Consider the following 18,372-nt stretch of genomic DNA (forward strand, 5'->3'; position numbering starts at 1 on the left):
TCAGGTCATGATCTCAGTGTCCTGAGATCAAACCCCACATCAGGCTCTGTGCTTAGTGCGGAGTCTGCTTAAGATTCTCTTCTCCCTCTGCCACCCTCCCTCCCACCTCTCTCACTAAAATAAATTAAAAACACATTTGAAATAATACGTTAATCAGTGAAATATCTAATTCTTCAGGGTTCTTAATATAAAAGCAGGTGTACAACTGTCGTCATGCCCAAGGCTCATGATCCCCAAAGATTTACAGACTGTTCTTTCCACGACACTTCTACCTTGAACTCCCATTAAAGACCAGGCAATTCTTAAAGAATGCACAAGGAATAATAAACACTAATATTGATGATAACATTTGAACACAGAAGCTAATTTCTAAGGCCATGAGACAGACAATCATTTGTGACTTGCAGAGAACAGCTACATCTTTGCAACTGTGTAATGTGCCTACACCCTAGAATGATCACGTGCCAAGGGAAGTTGGATGCCAGAGGCATTATCTCATCCTTGCAAATCTGCAGCAGAGCCTCCCTGCACGAGTCTAAGCCTCCAGCACTGGAATTCTTACAAGACTCCCCTGCTTTGAAGGATTTATGTTTTTATTCTCCAGGCCCACAAATCTAGCTGTCACACTGGAAGAAAATATGAGTCTGAACCAGACCAATGTGCCACCAACAAGGGTTTAAAAAGATCTCACTAATCATAATCAGGTTTATATTTCTACTATTTATTTCACCATTTTATTTAGCTCTTCTTCTGGGTAAAGACATGTTTCCTATCAGGTTAAAAGAGCATAGCCTAAATGGTCAGAGACCCTCCAGATTCCTCCCTTTGTCATCATGATGGGAGAGGAACACTTTGAACACTGCATCTGGGTCCTGGGCTGATACCTCTGCCTGTTTGCCTCCTTTTCTCTCTCCTGGAGGGCAGAGTTCATATTTTATTTGCCTTAACATCACCATAAGCTGAAATATACCAGATGGTCAATAAATCTGCTGAGTGAATGAATAAAATGAAATTGAAAATATGAGGGGTGCCTGGGTGGCTCAGTTGGTTAAGTGACTGCCTTCAGCTCAGGTCACGATCCCAGGGTCCTCGGATCGAGCCCCACATTGGGCTCCCTGTTCAGTAAGAAGCCTGCTTCTCCCTCTCCCTCTGCCACTCCCCCTGCTTATGCTCTCTTGTTCTCTCTCTGTCAAATAAATAAATAAATGAAATATTAAAAAAAAGAAATTGAAAATATTAAATCCAAGTTCCTACTCCATTTTGATGGGTAGACATGAAAATAACTGTAATTCGACTCAGATTGGGATAAATACTATACTATTATTTATGTGAAAAATCATTAGAATACTAGAGAGGAACAGTTCTTTCTGACCAGCAAAATGAAGAAGGCCAAAGGTAAGGTAAGTTTTTTTAGAAGGATTTAGAAGACTGAAAAGACATCTTAAGCTGGATGAGCACATGGATAGAGACCAAGAGGCACAAACACACCTACATGTCCCAGGGCCAGTGGTACAAGGAGCAGGAGAGACGATGAGCACAGAGACTGTAGGTCAAGGTTAGGGTCAGATCCAGTGGGCTATCAGGATAATAGCTGGACTATAACATGAGGCCAGTGCGAAGCCACTGGGAATTTCTGAGGAGAGAATGGACATGTGCTTTGGGAAAACAAAGACACAAAAATTTGGTAACAGAATGAAAAATGGATCAAAAGCACATAAAGAAATGGAAAGGCACTCACTCATTTTCCTAGATGTTGCCCAGCCTATACCCATTCCTCTACTGCTGGTAAAATCCTGGTTTATCATGTAACAGTGGAGAACTCTTGATTTTCAGAGAAGATTGAATTCCAAGCAGCAGGGGATGAATGAAATGGGCCAAAGCCAGTCAGGGCTAATGTTTTCCCCCTGACTTGGGATTCATCAGTCTCGATGTAGCCATAATGAATGATTCAGGTCTATGTGATGGAAACAGAAGTCCACTGCACTGAGTTTATGGTCGGGTTTACACTTACCTGATAGAAAGGCATAGGCTTACCTACAACAGTCCTTGCTTACTTTGCCTTTCCTAAGCAAGGAAATAATACCTGCAAGTATACTCATCATCTTGGGACTTTGAGGAAGAAGGCACAGGACAAGACTCAACATGCAAAGATGGTAGAAAGGTTATCCCTGATGGCATCAGTGAACATTTGCACCAGACCTAGACTACCCCTCTGGACTTCTGATTATTTTTCTCATACAAATACCTATTTGTTGAAGCTAAATAAATCAAGTACTTGGTTACTTGTAACTAAACATATTCCTAGTTGCTCCATGAAGGTAGAATTCAGATGTCAGAATTAGAAAAGAAGTAACAGAAAAAAATCATAGGTGAATGGCATTTATAAACATATATGTAAAATAAAAGATTCAGAAATGAATCCAAACTATAGAAAAAGACATAAGACAAGACCATCTTGGCAGACTGAGTTCAGACCTGCAGTGGCCCAAGCAGTAATCTCAACCAGTGGTTTCGTTCATCTGCATAACTAAGTGTGGGTGTGGAGGGAACACACTGACCAGGGAACTCAGCAGGGGGTAGATCTGCCTGATTTGGTTCCTCAAAAGAGGAATTTTGCCAGCCCTAAGGTTTGGTTTGCCCACACCTAGAAAAGGAGCTGAATCACAGCCCCAACTGTGGGGAGTTGTGGAGAGTGTCTTCCAGCCCCATCTGATCACAAGGGCTGGAGATGACTCCTGGAAGGTGGTCAAAGGTACAAACTTCCAATGGTACAAACTTCCATTTATAAGGTAAATAAGTACTAGGGATGTAATGTACAACAAGAGGACTATAGCAAACATTGCTGCATGATATACAGGAAAGGTGCTAAGAGAGTAAATCCTAAGAGTTTTCATCAACAGGAAATTTTTTCCCTTTTTTCCTTTTTTTTAAAACTATATCTATATATGAGGAGAAGGATGTTAGCTGAACCTACCGTGGCAATCATTTCACAATTCATGTAAACCACACCATCAGGCCATATGCCTTAAACCTATACAGAGATGTGTGTCAATTATGTCTCAATAAAACTGAAGAACAGGAATGTTCCCCAACTTGTAAGAATTATCCTACCTAATAATGAAAAGTTTAGAAGCAATTTGTCAAAGTTCAGAACAAACCCATGACTAAATATTAGAACAAATATGAACATTTGAAATGGCTGGGACAAGATTAACATAAAAAATCAATACCTTTACTACATACCAATGTTAGCCAACTAAGCATTGAAAAATAATTAAAAGATCATTTTATATTAGCCAACACCAAAAAGAAATTCCTATAATTAACTGGGGATAACACCACAAAATGAGAGAAACTTTTTTGTTTTTATTTTTGTTTGCAGAATACAATCTTTACTGAAGAAAAATAAATGGATAGGAACGCTATGTTTTTAAGATGCCAAATCTCATATTCATAATAAATTCCATGCAATGCTAACAGAAGTTTTATGAAAGTTAACAGCCTCTAAAACTTAGAAGAATAAAGAAGCAAGAAATTCCAAGACAATTTTGAGAAAGACCAACGTGGATGCAGAAGTTTGTCCTACCTACCTTAAAACATTGGGATTAGAGCAGAGTGGTTCGGGGCAGACAGAGTCAGACCAATAGAGGAGGGCAATGCAGAGACATGTCCCTATGTGTGCACATGAGAGAGAGAGAGAGACAGAGAGGGAGAGAGAAAGAACAAGGAGGAGGAGGAAGGAGAGAGAGAGAAGGGGTGGGGGGAGGAAAAAAGGGAGACAGGAAGAGAATTTGATAAATGATTATGGCAGGCACTGTTAATTTTCGATCAAATACCCATTCTCCTTGTTAGTTCACAGCTACTTGCTTTTGTCCCTGGCTGCAAGGTACTCAGCCCCACCTAATAAGTCATGATTGGTCTAAGCCAATCAAGGCAATCCTGATTTCTGCTTCACCAGCTCTTCTTGCAGCTGAAAGTGTCCAGATAACCAGTTTCTTCCCTCTCTACAAGCCTTGAAATTGCAAAAAAGAAATCTGCTAGGCCACTTTAAGTGAACATTTTGCTTTTCTAACAAAAGGGGCATGCAGAGAATTCTGTATTCTCACCTTGAGAGGGATGCAAAAGGGAAGCTGTGTCAGCCTGTGATCATGAACGAAATGTAAAGGGAACTCGAGGGGTGCCTGGTTGGTTCAGTCTGTGGAGGGTGTGATTCTAGATCTCAGGTCTGTGAATTCGAGCCTTGCATTGGGTGTACAGATTACTTAAAGCTAGAATATATTTTTTAAAGATTTTATTTGTTTATTTGAGAGAGAGAGAGAGAGAACACAAGCTAGGGGAGAGGCAGAGGGAGAGGGAGGAGCAGATCCCCACTGAGCAGGGAGCCTGACGTGGGGCTCCATTCCAGGACCCTGGAATCATGACCTGAGCCGAAGGCAGACGCTTAACTGACTCAGCCACCCAGGCTCCCTAAAACTAGAATCTTTAAAAAAAAAAAAAAAAAAAGAAAAAAAAAAAGAAAAGAAAGGTGCTGCCCTGACATCACCAAGCAGCCACCCCAAGGCTAACACTGACTCCAGACTCTCTGTTGAATGAAAGAAGAGATAACTTCAATGAAGCCCCTGCTAGTTAACTTGCCTGTCATTTGAGGCTGAGAGCATGGCTATCTGATAGAATGATGAATGCGAGGAATTTCCCAAATTTGTGGAAATCCGGGGGGAGAGGACAATACTATAAAATAAGTAGGCAGTACATTTGGAAAAAATAAAATTAGACTCCCTACATCCTATCATTTACCAACAGATTCCACGTGAGTTAAATGCATATAGATAAGAAATAAAACTATAAATGCACCAGAGAAAAGTGGAGATGAATATAATTATGACCTTAAGGTAGGGAAGAGCACTGGAGGACCTGCTTGAGGTTGATCACATCCTGTTCCTCTTCCTCAGGGCACACATTTCCAGATTACATTTCCTGGTCCCCATGCAATTGTGTGTGGCCATGTGACTAAGTTCTGGCCAATGGAATGTGACGTGGAAGTGATGTGGACCATTTCAAAGACTGACCCTAACTCCCCCCCCCCACCCCCCCGATCTTCCACGTCTCTTTCATCTCTCATTTGCTAGCTCACTAGCGAGGATTCCCTGGAGAGTCTGAGACCCTAGTGGGTGATGAAGCTACTGCATGGGAGTGTGACTCTGGGCTCTCCATGCTATACACATTGAGTTGACATGGTGAGAAATAAGGCTGTAGTGCTTCAGAGCACTGGGATTTGGGGGACTGTTTGTTGTAGCATTTAGCTTGCCCTAATGAATACAGGAAGTCTTCTTAAGGCAAAACAAAAACAAAAACAAAAACAAAAAACAAAAAACAAAACCCAAAGAAAAATTTGATTAAACTGATAGCAAAACCACAAAATCAATAAACAAACTTCTGAATGACAAAAAATACCATAAAAATGTTAAAGTTATATAGCAGAACAGGAGAAGATTTTGAAAAATATATAATGAATAGGAGGTTGGCATTCAGAACAGATGATGAACACTCCCAAGTGATTAAAGACACATGGACCAATAAAAAAGCAGCAAATTACATGAATGTGCTATTTAAAGGAAACTAAAATGACCACTCAGCATGTGAAAAAATAATCAGCCTTAGTTAATAAGGGAACTACAAATAATAGTATAAGATAACCATGAGCCAGGCCTACACACCTTGTAGCCATAAGACACCCATAAGGTTCCCTTAAAAAATTAAGTTTAAAAACATGACTCCTGAAGACATGAATTGAGCATTTTTTTACACTACTATGGCGGGGGGGGCAATATATTGGGCTAGCAATGAGGTCAATCAAAGACATTTTTTTCAGTGTCTAAATTTTTTTAATGTGCATACCCTCTAATTCTACAATTCTGCCTCTCAGTATCTTCCTTAAAGTCAACCTTGCGCAAGCACATAAAGAAGCATGTGTAAGGATGTTCCTTGTACCACAGCTAGAAATATAAAAAACAATCGTTTGTCAGTAGGAGGATGGCTGAATCAAGTATGACATATCTAGAACATGACCAATCATATGGGTGTTAAAATGAAATTTCTCTAAGGCACATGAGAATATCCATGTATTATAGTGTAATCTACAACTGCTTAAAGGAGGAAAAATCTCATGTAGAAAAATGTCTGAAGGAGGTACACCTGCTGACCGTAATGGCCTCTCAGCAGTGTGGGGCTGTGTGAGGGAGTGGAGTGGGATTTTTCAATTTTACTTTATGGCCTTCTAAGCTCTTTGCCCTTGTGCTCATGTAATACACTATATTTAAGCTTCACTTTCCACTGAAGCTATTGAATAAGATAAGCAAGATATGACAAGGGCCTGTGCTAAAGTATGGAAGCAGAAATGAACAGCAGAAAAAGAGAAAGGTTCAGTTTGGTTGGCCATGTGGTGGGAGTTGAGAAGGAAAGGAGATGGTGTACAGGTCATAAGCCTTTGATAAAGGTAGAGCCAGTTTTGAATTTTGGCTCTGCTATTCTCTGTAAGTATGGTCTTTGGGAAGTCACTAAACCTCTTTGAATCTATTTCCTCATCTGTACATGGAGAAGATGCCACATCTTTCTCAGAATTATATAAGGCTTAACAAAACATAAAGAATAAGCTATCTATCTATCTATCTATCTATCTGTCTATCTATCTATCTATCCAACCATCCCTCTATCATCCTCTTTGCCCTGTCACAGTAATGGACACAGAGACTCAATAACTACTAGTTTATCTTCACCCCTTTTTCTTTCCCCATTATTGCTTTATTTCACCATTTCTTTTTTAAAAAGATTTATGTATATATGTATGTGTGTATGTATGTGAGAGAAAGATAGAGGGAGGGGAGGGGCAGAAGGAGAGAGAGAATCTCAAGCAGACTCCCCGCTGAGTGCAGAGACTGACTCAGGGCTTGATCTCATGACCCTGAGATCATGACGTGAGCTGATACCAAGAGTCAGATGCTCAACTGACTGAGCTACCCAGGCACCCCTATTTTTCCATTTCTCTAAACAACTGCTGTTAACTGAGCCCTTGCTCGATATTAGATGCCAAAGATACAGCCTCAAGTCAGATATGGCCTCTGCCTTTGAAGAATATTGAGGTTAGTGACCTAAAAATATTAAAGAAGCAGTTACATCACACAGTGCTTAGTGCTGTTACAGAGGCAAGGTGGCAGAAGCTCATGGGCAAGGAAGCTGCTCTATGTTGGAGTGGAAGAGAGAAAGAGAGTGACTCTGAGGAAGTTATCTCTCATCAGAAAACCACTGTAGGATTAGGAATTGTGTAGATTAAGAAGTAGAGGGCTGGTCTTTGTGTGGGTGTGGGGTAGGGGAATATGAACAGAGTCAAAAAGATACAACAGGATGCGTACAAGCCTGGAGGACAACAGAGCAAGGATATATTCCAGAAACAAAACTGTAAGTTTACAAAAGTTCATAAAAGAGACCAAAGATAACCTAAATAAATGGTAAGATGTACTGTTTGCATGGGTTGTAAGATACAGTACAGTTAATATGTCAATCATTGTCACATTGATCTATGCAATCCCAACAACTTTCCAGCAGGATTCTTTGTAGACATGGGCAAGCCATTTCTAAAAATTATATGGAAAGATAAAGGAGCTAGATTGGCCAAAACAATTCTGAAAAAGAAGACAATGTTTGAGGAGTCACACTATCTAATTTAAAATGCATTATAAATCTACACTGGTGAAGATAGTAGGCATTGGACAAAGGTTAGACACATAGATCAGTGGAATGGAAAATGGATAACAGCTTTTTCACAAGGGTACAAAAGCAACCCAATGCAGAAAATACCAACTTTTCAACAAATGGTGCTGAAAAAATGGACATCAATATGCCAAAAAAAAAAAAAAAAAAAAAAAGAAAGAAAGAAAAGAAAAAGAAGAAGGAAAGAAAGGAAGAACAAAGAAGCTGAGTCTACATAACACATAATATTTAAATGGATCATAAGCCACATATACATGTTATTTGTATCCATTTACTAGTGTGTATATGTACGTGCTTGTATGTGTGCATGTATATGTGTCCATGTGAACCTGTTCATGCATTCAGGAGTGTATGTCTGTGTGTAAAGGGGTGAGGTGGAAAAGCTGTCTAAGAGACTCTTGGAGAGAAGTACAATAGGCCACACATTTATACTTGGAAGTTTTCAGCATACTTACGGTAAGTGAAACAAAGGGAGCAGATGCCATAGCTTTTTCTATTAAAAATTATTTAAATTTCATAAGTACAGGACAATTTCAGCTTTTGGAGTTTCATTTTACTATTTTTATTTATTTTTTATAGGCCCATATTCATTGACTATCTATACTTGCTAGCGACTGGTCCAATTCAGTGTGTTTTATCTAAATGTCTATCTTTTCAAATAGGGCCAGCTAGTGTATCTAGACAAATAAACGAAAGAAAAAAGAAAAAATCCCTATGGATGACATTATCCTAAATGACTGAAAACTTTAAGTAGATAACATTGAGATAAATGGATTTTGAAGAACATTTCCAGCTTTCCATAATTATTTGGCAACTTTGTGACTCTAAGCGTTAATCTACTAATTGTTTGTCTTGAGTTACCTGGGTTTTAAACTTTAGTCACTAGAAACACCTGCCTTAAGATACAAATCTGCACCAGTGTTCAAACAAAACTAGGACAACGTATTTCTGCTCCCTAGTTCTCACTGCTTCATCTTTGAAACAAGGATAGCAGTTCCTATTTTATGTGGTTGTGGTGGTGGTTATGTAACACTGTGCTGGGCTCATAAGGAGCAACAAAAAAGCTTCGGTACGATTATGATTGTTATTATCTATTTACTTCTTTGCCAATATGTTCTTAAACTAATAACTTTGGAAACCTAATAAAATCCCCTGAAGTGCCACTCTTTCAAAAATTTGCTTTTGGTAATTTTTGTTTCATATTAAAATAACTTATAATTAAAAAAAAAGTTGTTTCTATACTGAAACAGATGAATACGAAGTTCAAGTTTACAGGATCAGCTGTTTGAGCCCAGAAAGAAAATGCCTTTTAAAGCAGAAAATATATATGTCCACACTCCCCTGAGGAAAAAGTGCTGAATCCAATTTCCCTCAAACACTAAGCATTGGCTCAAGACTAAATGAGAAGCATTGCAGCTCTGGAGGAAATAGTCACAGCAAGTCTGAAGCAATTGATTTTCAACAACAAAAAAAATCTTTTGCCATTGGTCACGAAGGGAGTATTTTTTTCTGAACTGCACACTGTCCCCACAAATAAGCTACCTCTGAATTCAGACCCCCTCTAATCAACTGTCAAGGATGTAATCCAGCTGCCAGAAAAGGGGAACCAACATGGAACAGGAATCAAGAAAGGAAGATTATCTTTTTTAAAAAGATTTATTCATTTATTTTTGAGAGAGAGCGTGAGAGCAAGCGAGCATAAGTGAGGGGAGGGGCAGAGAGAGAGAATCTTTAAGCAGACTCCCTGATGAACGTGGAGCCTGATGTGGGGCTTGATTCTACAATTCATGAGATCATGACCTGAGCTGAAACCAAGAGTTGGATACTTAACTTACTGAGTCACCCAGGCTCCCTGAAAGGAAGATTATCTTAAAGACTATTAAAGAATAGCGGAGAGGGAGAAGGAAGAGGAAAAGCAGAGAAAGAAATGAAGGAGAGCTCAGTTGAGAAGCACATCTCCATGTACAATCAACATTATATATTTCATAGATGTTGTATCAATTAGCTATTGCTATGAAACAAATTAGTCCAAAACTTAGTGACTTAACACAGTGTAATTATTTTGTCAGTTTCAATGGTTAGGTATCAGGGTGTGCCTAACTGGGTTATCTGACTCCATCTCTCATAAGTTGTAACCAAAATGTTGGCTGAGGCTGCAGTCTTGCATGAAGGCTCAATCAGGGAAGGATCTCCTTCCAAGTTCACTCATGCGGTTGTTGGCAGATTCATTTCTTGAGGGTCAATGAACTGAGCATCAATTTCTTGCTACGGGGGATTTTCCATTGGTCAGACTGCAAAATGACAGCTCGCTTCATCAGAGCAAGGGCACGAGAACAATCAGAGAGAGTGTGTGCATGAGGGAACTTCCAGTCTTTTGTATCCTGATCCTGGAAGTGGCAGCCCGTCATGTCTGTTGTATTCTTTACTGGGTACAATTCACAAGGTCCAGTCCTCACACAAGGACAGGGGACAACACAAGAATGAGCCTGTCAGGAGGCAGGAATGATTGGGAGCCTTGTCGGAAGGTGCCTATCACAGATGCCCTTGCAGCATCTACCTGAGGACTCAAATTCATTGTGCAAACCAGAAGGCAGCATCTTAAGATAATTTGTCAGACATCTTTTTTTTTTTTTTAAAGATAATTGTTATAGAAAAATTTATTCTAAACTTGAAAAAAAAGGCAAAATGGTGACTGCTTGAATTTTTGATACCTGCTAAAACAGAATTATTATAAGCCTGTTTGATCCTATTCTGAAACTCCTGAGAATCGTCACAACTACTTAACCAATAATTAACAACTTATAAAGAGGCAGAGGGTCTATAGCTCTGTAAAATTAGAGGCTAACTTGCAGAAATTGATAGCTTATTATGATTTTTATTGCCCTCAGTTAAAATGTTAACCCCAGATAAGGTATTATTGCCCTCTAGAGAACTTAACTTAGTCTCTTATTTCATTATTTCTTTTCCAATTGACTTTATAAATTCTAGTTACTCAAATGTACTAGGAGCCAGACCATTTATCTTCTGGCTGGTTCCCTTATCAATGAGTAAAATTAAGTTTTATATATGCTAACAAATGATTTAGTGTGAGAATTGGGCTTTGCATGCTCTAGGAATGCCTACAAGGTACAGAAGGAATTCAGCAAAGCACTGGAAGATGATCCCTATAGCAACTGCTCCCCTGGCATTATCTTAACTGGCCCGTCCACATGCACATGTTTATGGTGGCACAATATGCATGTGGATAGCAGGCCTCTATGGTTACAGAAGATTCAAGAACTGCCCCTGAGCACGTAAGTCCCTTAAGAACTGATTTTCATTCTGTCTCACTGGGACTGTGCCTCTTTCCTACAGCTCGGCACCCAGGTTTTGAGGAGGAGGCCCTGATGCAGAGTCCTGGGTACCAGGGTTTCCTGATTGGTGATGCCAACGGGCCCACCCTGAGGTACACACACTGCCATGGGTCTACAGAAAAAGCCACATACAGAAATGCTACCCGTGAAGGTACAGCCAACATGGAGAAATATGTTGACCCCAGGAAAGAAAGATCCAGATTATGGCATACTATACAAAGTATCAAAACCAAAATGCTCTCTCTGAACTCTTGTGGGAGACTCAGTCCACACAGATTCTTGGAAGGCCACAAAGACACAAAGGACACAACTGCATTCTAGAAGATTCTATGGTTTGAAAGGAAGCTGCAGGAGGGGTAGGGGAGGTTCAGGTCTCACGTAAGGGATTCAGAGGTAAGGATAGTGATGACACGGCATCTGACCTTGGCAGAGACACTGGATCTAGATCTGAGTGAGCAGGGAAGCCTGGACTGTGGCTCTTAACCTGAGCTTGGGCACTCCTGGGGCACATTAAGCTTTTTCAAGGGGACATAAGTGTGGGATATTTCAAACAATCAACTTTCAAATTCTCAAGTCCGTATATAATCGATCCTAAAATTCATCCATGGGTAAGATGTCTGCCCCACAGGTTCTTCTTTCACACACCCTACATCTCTCTGGAGTGGAAACCTCCAGATGCCACACAAAGGGACAGCCAGTAAGTCCTCACACCAGGTCCCCCCAGGAGCCTCTGTCAACCATCTCATTAAGAGACTCTTCTCTGGTATATTTTATTTTGTATTTAATTACGTTTTTTTGATCATTTGTATATTAATACTATAAATAGTATCGATAACAAGCTACATGGAATATTTTAACATACATATGTGTATATATATATATATAGGTCTGTGTAACAAACATACACAAACAAATACGCAAAAAAACAGGTGACAGAATAATCAGTGAATGTCTTTCATTATTTTTTAAGTGAATGTCTTTCTAGAAGAAAATTATAATAAAGTTTTGTGGGGGATGTGGAATTCCTATTCCTATTTCTATATGAATTCAAGGAGGAAAAAATGATATAAACTTTCAAAGTGAAGGAAGAACCCAAGTATCCTGTATTTTGAATGGGTGGTCTTTATATTTGACTGTGTATGTTTTTATTTTTGTATATTTATTTTTAAAGATTTTATTTATTTATTTATTTGAGAGAGAGGAGAGAGAGAGTGAGCACGAGTGGGGGGGAGGGGTAAAGGTAGAAGCAGACTCTCTGCTGAGCAGAGGGCCCAACATAGGGCTCCATGCCAGGACCCCGAGATCATGACCTGAGCTGAAGGCAGATGGTTAACTGACTGAGCCACCCAGGCGCCCTGACTGTGTATATTTTTTAAAAAATGATAGATTTGAATGAAAAGCATAGCATAGGTAATACACTTAATCATATTTAATTGCAATAACATTATATGGTGACAGATGGTAACTATACTTATCATGGTGAGCACTGTGTAATGTATAGAATTGTTGAATCGCTGTGTAATACAATTGAAACTAATATATTATATGTCAACTATACTTCAATAAAAAAGTGACATATCGGGGTGCCTGGGTGGCTCAGTTGGTTAAGTGTCTGCCTTCGGCTCAGGAGGTGGTCCCAGGGTCCTGAGATGGAGCCCCACGTTGGGCTCCCTGCTCAGCGGGAAGTCTGCTTCTCCCTCTCCCTCTGCTATTCCCCCTGCTTGTGCTTGCTCGCTCTCTCCTTCTCTGTCAAATAAATAAATAAATAAATAAATAAATAAATAAATAAAATCTTAAAAAAGTGACACACCTGTGCTGTTTTAAATGTCATTATTTACAATATGCTAGAAATGACATCTTTGTGTCTATTTAAATTTATGATGCAATATGTTAGATGTGTACTCAGATGTGCACCCACAATCACAGGATGTGAAGACTAGCTGAGAGACCACCTGGGTCACATGCAGACCTATCTGTGAGTACCAGAAGAAAGGCTTACAAGCACAGGCAGCAAGCTCCCACAGTTTCTGGAGCAATCCTGGGCCCCAAGGTAAAAGCCTCTGGTCTGATTGAAAGGCCAGGAGGGGGTCTGAGGGCCAAGGAAGGATGGCACAGGAGGACGCTCAGGTGGGGCAGGCGCTAACCAGCCCTGTCACCCAGCTGGGAGATAAGATCCAGCCAGTGGCACAGGGCCATGGGCTCCAAGGTCAGTCTCATTTCTCAGGGAGTCTCAAGGGCCTTTGTTGGGCACAACAAGCTTTAATTCGGGCACACAAGAAAACCATGACAAACAGACCAAAAATAATAAATCACAGCTTTCAAGGCTTGACCCAGGGGATACAGCCCCACCTACCACAAAATGACCTCCAGAGTAGCACTATGCTATTTCACAACGCAATTGTTCATAATAACTGAGCCAAAGTGTGTGGCAGGACAGGGAAAAAGGAGCTGAAAGTCACTGCTCGCTGTGGGCTATGCATCCGCCTAGGCCCTCATACTCACAACCATGATTTCTAGCATTCTTATCAGGTGTCACAGTTCTGGGTACTTCTCATGAATTAACTCTGTTCTCACCTGAGCCCTGTGTGGAGGGCACCACCATCACCACCCCTGTTTCAGAGATGAGGAAACTGAGGTTTACAGAGCCGATCTACACTTAGCCCCCAGCCTGGCCTTGGTGTAACTAGGAGTTGGGCTCGTGCCCTATGGCTGGAAACCACATCGGCGCATCCCTGGCAGCCCCAGTGGACAGGAAACCTTAGCTCCATCCCCGGGAGAGGAGTGGCTGCAGTGGCGCCAGGCTGAGACCGCTGCTCACCCTCCTCCCTGCAGCTCCCTCTGCTCAAGGAGTAAGTGTGGATTTAAATGTGTTTCCATTTAAAGCAGTTCAAAGAAAACATTAAGACATTGAGAGGGGCCCCCCACACGGGCCTTATGAGCTTTGGCATTTGCTCTATGCAGCTCCCTTCTGCCACGACGACTGTGAGTGTGGACCCTGAGGGTCAGGAATGGGTCTTCTCTGTGGAATCCCAGAGTGCTGAGTGCTGCTAGATGAACCAACAGAAGAATGAGGGTAGAAGAGGGAGGTGCCCTTCAACACTCAGTCCCTGCACCAAGGGAAACACCATCCCAAATCTGCCCCGGGAGGCCTACCCCACAGGGACTGCTGCCCCCATTGGGCAGATGGGAAACTATGGCCACCGAGCTAGAAAGCAGGGAGTGAACACCGGATCCCAGATCCCAGACCCCAGAACCAGAGAGACCACGGGGTAAGGCTTCACATAGATGGATGGACAAACCTGTCTCACCCAGCACACCCACACTTTTGCTCCACTGATCAACAGAACCTGGTTTCCCAGGCAGATATCAAGCCCTGAGTTCTGTTGTCCTTTTCATGGCCTGGGTGTGCCACCTAGCCCCAGGGCTGCTCCAGGACCCACATTCCATCCTTCCTGGGGAGGTTACAGCTCACTGTGTGTGGGCATGACATGGAAAGACATAGTGCCACGATCACACCTGCCACAGAAAAACATGAGCTCCTGGAACCCAGGTAGGACTTGGTGTGGCCCTCAGGGCAATAGCTGCAGGAGCCCCCAGGAACAAGTAAGTAGAGTGAACATGAAGACAGAGACTCATGGACCGACCCAGGGCCAGCAAGGAGGTCCTCCCCCCAGTAAGGCCCAGGACCTGAAGCCTTGGGAGGGGTTCTCTACAGGGGGCTTTTCCCCTTGGCTTCAAGATGTTTCCATGTCAGTCTCAAGCACACAGGTTAGGAGTATGCTACTCATTTAAGACCAGATCACTCAGGTTTCCAAGTGGACAGAATTTCACAGAATTCACTTGAAAAACAGAAAAAAGGCAGCCCTGATATTTCCACCCACATATTTGAAAGACACCCAAGTGATTTCCTCTGCGATTATGCAGAACTGCAGATTTGATTTTTAACTGTGCTTCTCTCAACCTGTAGGCTATTATGTTGTGCCTGCACCACTGTCCCTTCCCTGAGGAGCTCATCAAGGGGACACAGAGATAGGCATGCAAATGGCTAAAGGGAGGAAAACAGAAGGAGGAGGTGGTGAGCCTTCTGGGGGACTTGGGTTGCTGCCCGTGCAGAGGTGTTACCTCGGGTCTGCAGGGCCCATTCTCTGCCCCAGCTAACCTCAGGCTGGCTGAGTTGGCATCACCCAGCAAGCAGGAAAATGGGTGACACCACAGGGCCATCCCTCAAGTTCGGCATTGCAAGCCATAAGCCAGGAAACACGCTGGATGCAGCATGCATGCTGCCAGCAGCCCTTCTTTATGAAAACCAGCCCTCATTTGCTTTCCAAAGTGGTGGGGAAGAAATCTAGGCAAGTAGCATTTTCAGAGGAAGCATTTCTCAGATACTCTAGCTAAAAATGTTCTCCAAGGGCAATCTCTTCTTCTTCTTCTTCTTCTTCTTCTTCTTCTTCTTCTTCTTCTTCTTCTTCTTCTTCTTCTTTTTTTTTTTTTTTTTGAGACTCAGCCTAATTCATGCCCATGTGAAGCTCAAAAACTAACTTGTATATTCACAAGCTATTTTCTTGGAATTTTCAAAAGATTCTCAAAGATTCCAAGGCAATGGAACTCAAATAAAGCCACAATGACCTGATGTAAACAGAAGGAAACCTAATCATCTTCAAACAATCAGTTGCTAGTGACTGAAAGGCAAAACTGTCAGCAGACTAGGGAGATCTAGGCCTAGCAAGGAGAAGGAGCAAAGCAAGGAAGAGTGTTAGAAATAACCAGAATGGCGGAGTGGACGCCGTTAGGATGCTGTTCACTGACGCATGCTTCCTGCTGTGACGATGTTGCTTCTCAATGCAACCTTCTAGCTTTAGGTACTTAAAAATATGACCGCTCACATCCTGGGGAACCTCTGCCCCGTCGTTCAGGTTTATCAGCATTTTTTTGCCAAAGGTCTTATTCAGCTTTCAGGGATTACAGAAGATCTCAGGAGTGAAGCAGCATCCGGAGGGACTCAGCCTGTCCTCCTGTCGCTGATAATAATTAATAGCTAATACTTAGTGAGGCCGACCGTGGGCTCCATTCCTACCAGACAACAGAGCAGTGGTTACTCGTTGTCTCCTAATTTTAATCATAAGGACACTGAGGGTTTATGAGATGAAATATTTGCTCAAGGTCACCCAGTGAGTGTGTTAGAGACGGAATGCATACTAGACACGCATCCAGACGGTCTAATTTCAGAGTCCTTCTCTTGACTGCTTCGATATACTCCCTTGTGTGGCAGCTCACAACCATGGAAAAATGAAAAAATAATGAAACCATTCGATAAGGAAGGAAGACCGTGGTGCTGATGAACTGATTAGTTAAAAATCATAATACAACCTTGGTGGATGCTAAAATGGGTGAAAATGAGCTAAACAAGAGAATATTCTGATGATCTCAAAGTTCACCCCACTGATTACCTATTAATTACAAGGAATAATATGGTTTCACTTATATGTAAAACATAAGGAATAGCAGGGAGGACATTAGGAGAAGGAAGGGAAAAATGAAGGGGGGGAAATCAGAGGGGGAGACGAACCATGAGAGACTATGGACTCCAGGAAGCAAACTGAAGGTTTCAGAGGGAAGAGGGATGGGGGGATAGGCTAGCCTGGTGATGGGTAGTAAGGAGGGCACGTATTGCATGGAGCACTGGGTGTTATACGCAAATAATAAATCATGGAACACTACATCCAAAACTAAGGATGTACTATATGGTGACTAACAACAATAATAATAATAATAATAATAATAATAATAATAATAATAATAGAAGATTCAAACAACATTATCAATAAAGTAAAATAAAATAAAATAAAACAACAGTAACTTCATAAAGGAGAGCTCTGGCAGAAACCACCTGAGCCAGGTGAACAAAGCTTGTCTTCACCAACACCAGGTCACACTGACATGCTGAACGCACGGATGTGGTGTAAACACACAAGACGTGTGCCTGAACCTAAGCATGAAGACACAGCCAGACAAATCCAGACTGTTAGACTCCTGCAAACAAATGGCTTAGGTTCTTCAAAAATGTCAAAATCACAAAAGATAAAAGCAACAGGTGTATTCTGCTTCAGATTTAAAAAGACTTAACCAATTCAGGGCAGGATACTTAGCTGAATGCTAGTTAGGGGAAAACAGCTATGAAGGATATTTTGGGGACAACCAGAGGTATTTGAATAGGAACTATAGGTTGGATAAGATTACTTTATCAATATTAAATTCTCCAGTGGTAATGGTGCTACCTTCTTGAAGAAGAAAGCCTATGGATGTAGGAGATATTTCCCAAAGTATGTCATGATGTCTGTAACTTACTTTCAAATGCTTCAGAAAGAAACACTAAACACACACACATAACACACACGAGTACATAGTCCATGTGTGTATATGTGTGTGTGTTTGTCATTGTGGGTAAACAACTGGTAAATCTGAGTGAAGACTATATGAGTGTTCACTTTCCATTTTTTAACAGATGTGAAATTTATCAAAATGATAAGCAGACAAAAAATAAATGTTTGTTCCAAGAGTCATAAGGCAAAAGAATTGTTATGCTATTAATCAACTAGATAAAAACTGCATTTGGGGACAAGAACTAAGAGGAAACATTACAAAGGAAAATCTGTGAAGGTGATAAGACTACTTTTGCTTAGATTACTCTTAAAATACTTTACAGATCAATCACGATAGCGACAGAGGGCAACAGAGTTACCCTGTAAATTCTGTACTAGTGTAAATCAAATCACTTCTGTTGTTCACTACAGCACTTTTTTTCCTGAGAATAATGTTTATCATTCTAAATGCAAATTCAAATGCAATACAAAACTCATTTCATAATTCTTTCTCAATGGATTTCAGGGAATAAATAATACTATCCCTGGCTTTAGATCTGATTTCCAGGCAATGTGCTCCAAGGACCAGTACAAGGTCTGTTGCTAGAGGTGTTGACTGCACGTACCACTCCGCACAGTCGCTAGGGGCCCCATGAACATGGGACTTACTTTTCAGACACCGTGATTCTCTGGAGGTGTGTGGCAGTCAGGCATCCAGGGCAAAGCCGCACCGTCCCTGCTGGAGATGGCCCATTGTTGCCCCAGTAGAAGGTGTGAGACTGCAGCCCCTGGGAACTCTGGAAAAAGGACAACAAATATAAAAAAATAATGTTCATATTTCACTAAAAGTGAGAATTTAGAATTTAAGTTTTAAGAATGTATTTTTTATATTTTAA

General features: G+C 41.3%; 1 protein-coding gene across 1 annotated transcript in view; it reads right to left on the reverse strand.

Moving 5' to 3' along the window:
* The window catches only part of OTUD7A (OTU deubiquitinase 7A), a 373,949-nt gene that overhangs the window by 181,220 nt on the left and 174,357 nt on the right, over positions 1-18,372 (reverse strand). The window contains exon 2 of the mRNA XM_045795350.2: positions 18,146-18,273. The gene's annotated coding sequence lies outside the window, so the exon portion shown is untranslated. The remainder of the gene's footprint in view (positions 1-18,145; positions 18,274-18,372) is intronic.

The sequence above is a fragment of the Ursus americanus genome, chromosome 28 (assembly GCF_024610735.1).
Source record: "Ursus americanus isolate L20-20 chromosome 28, mUrsAme1.1.p, whole genome shotgun sequence".
NCBI lineage: Eukaryota > Metazoa > Chordata > Mammalia > Carnivora > Ursidae > Ursus > Ursus americanus.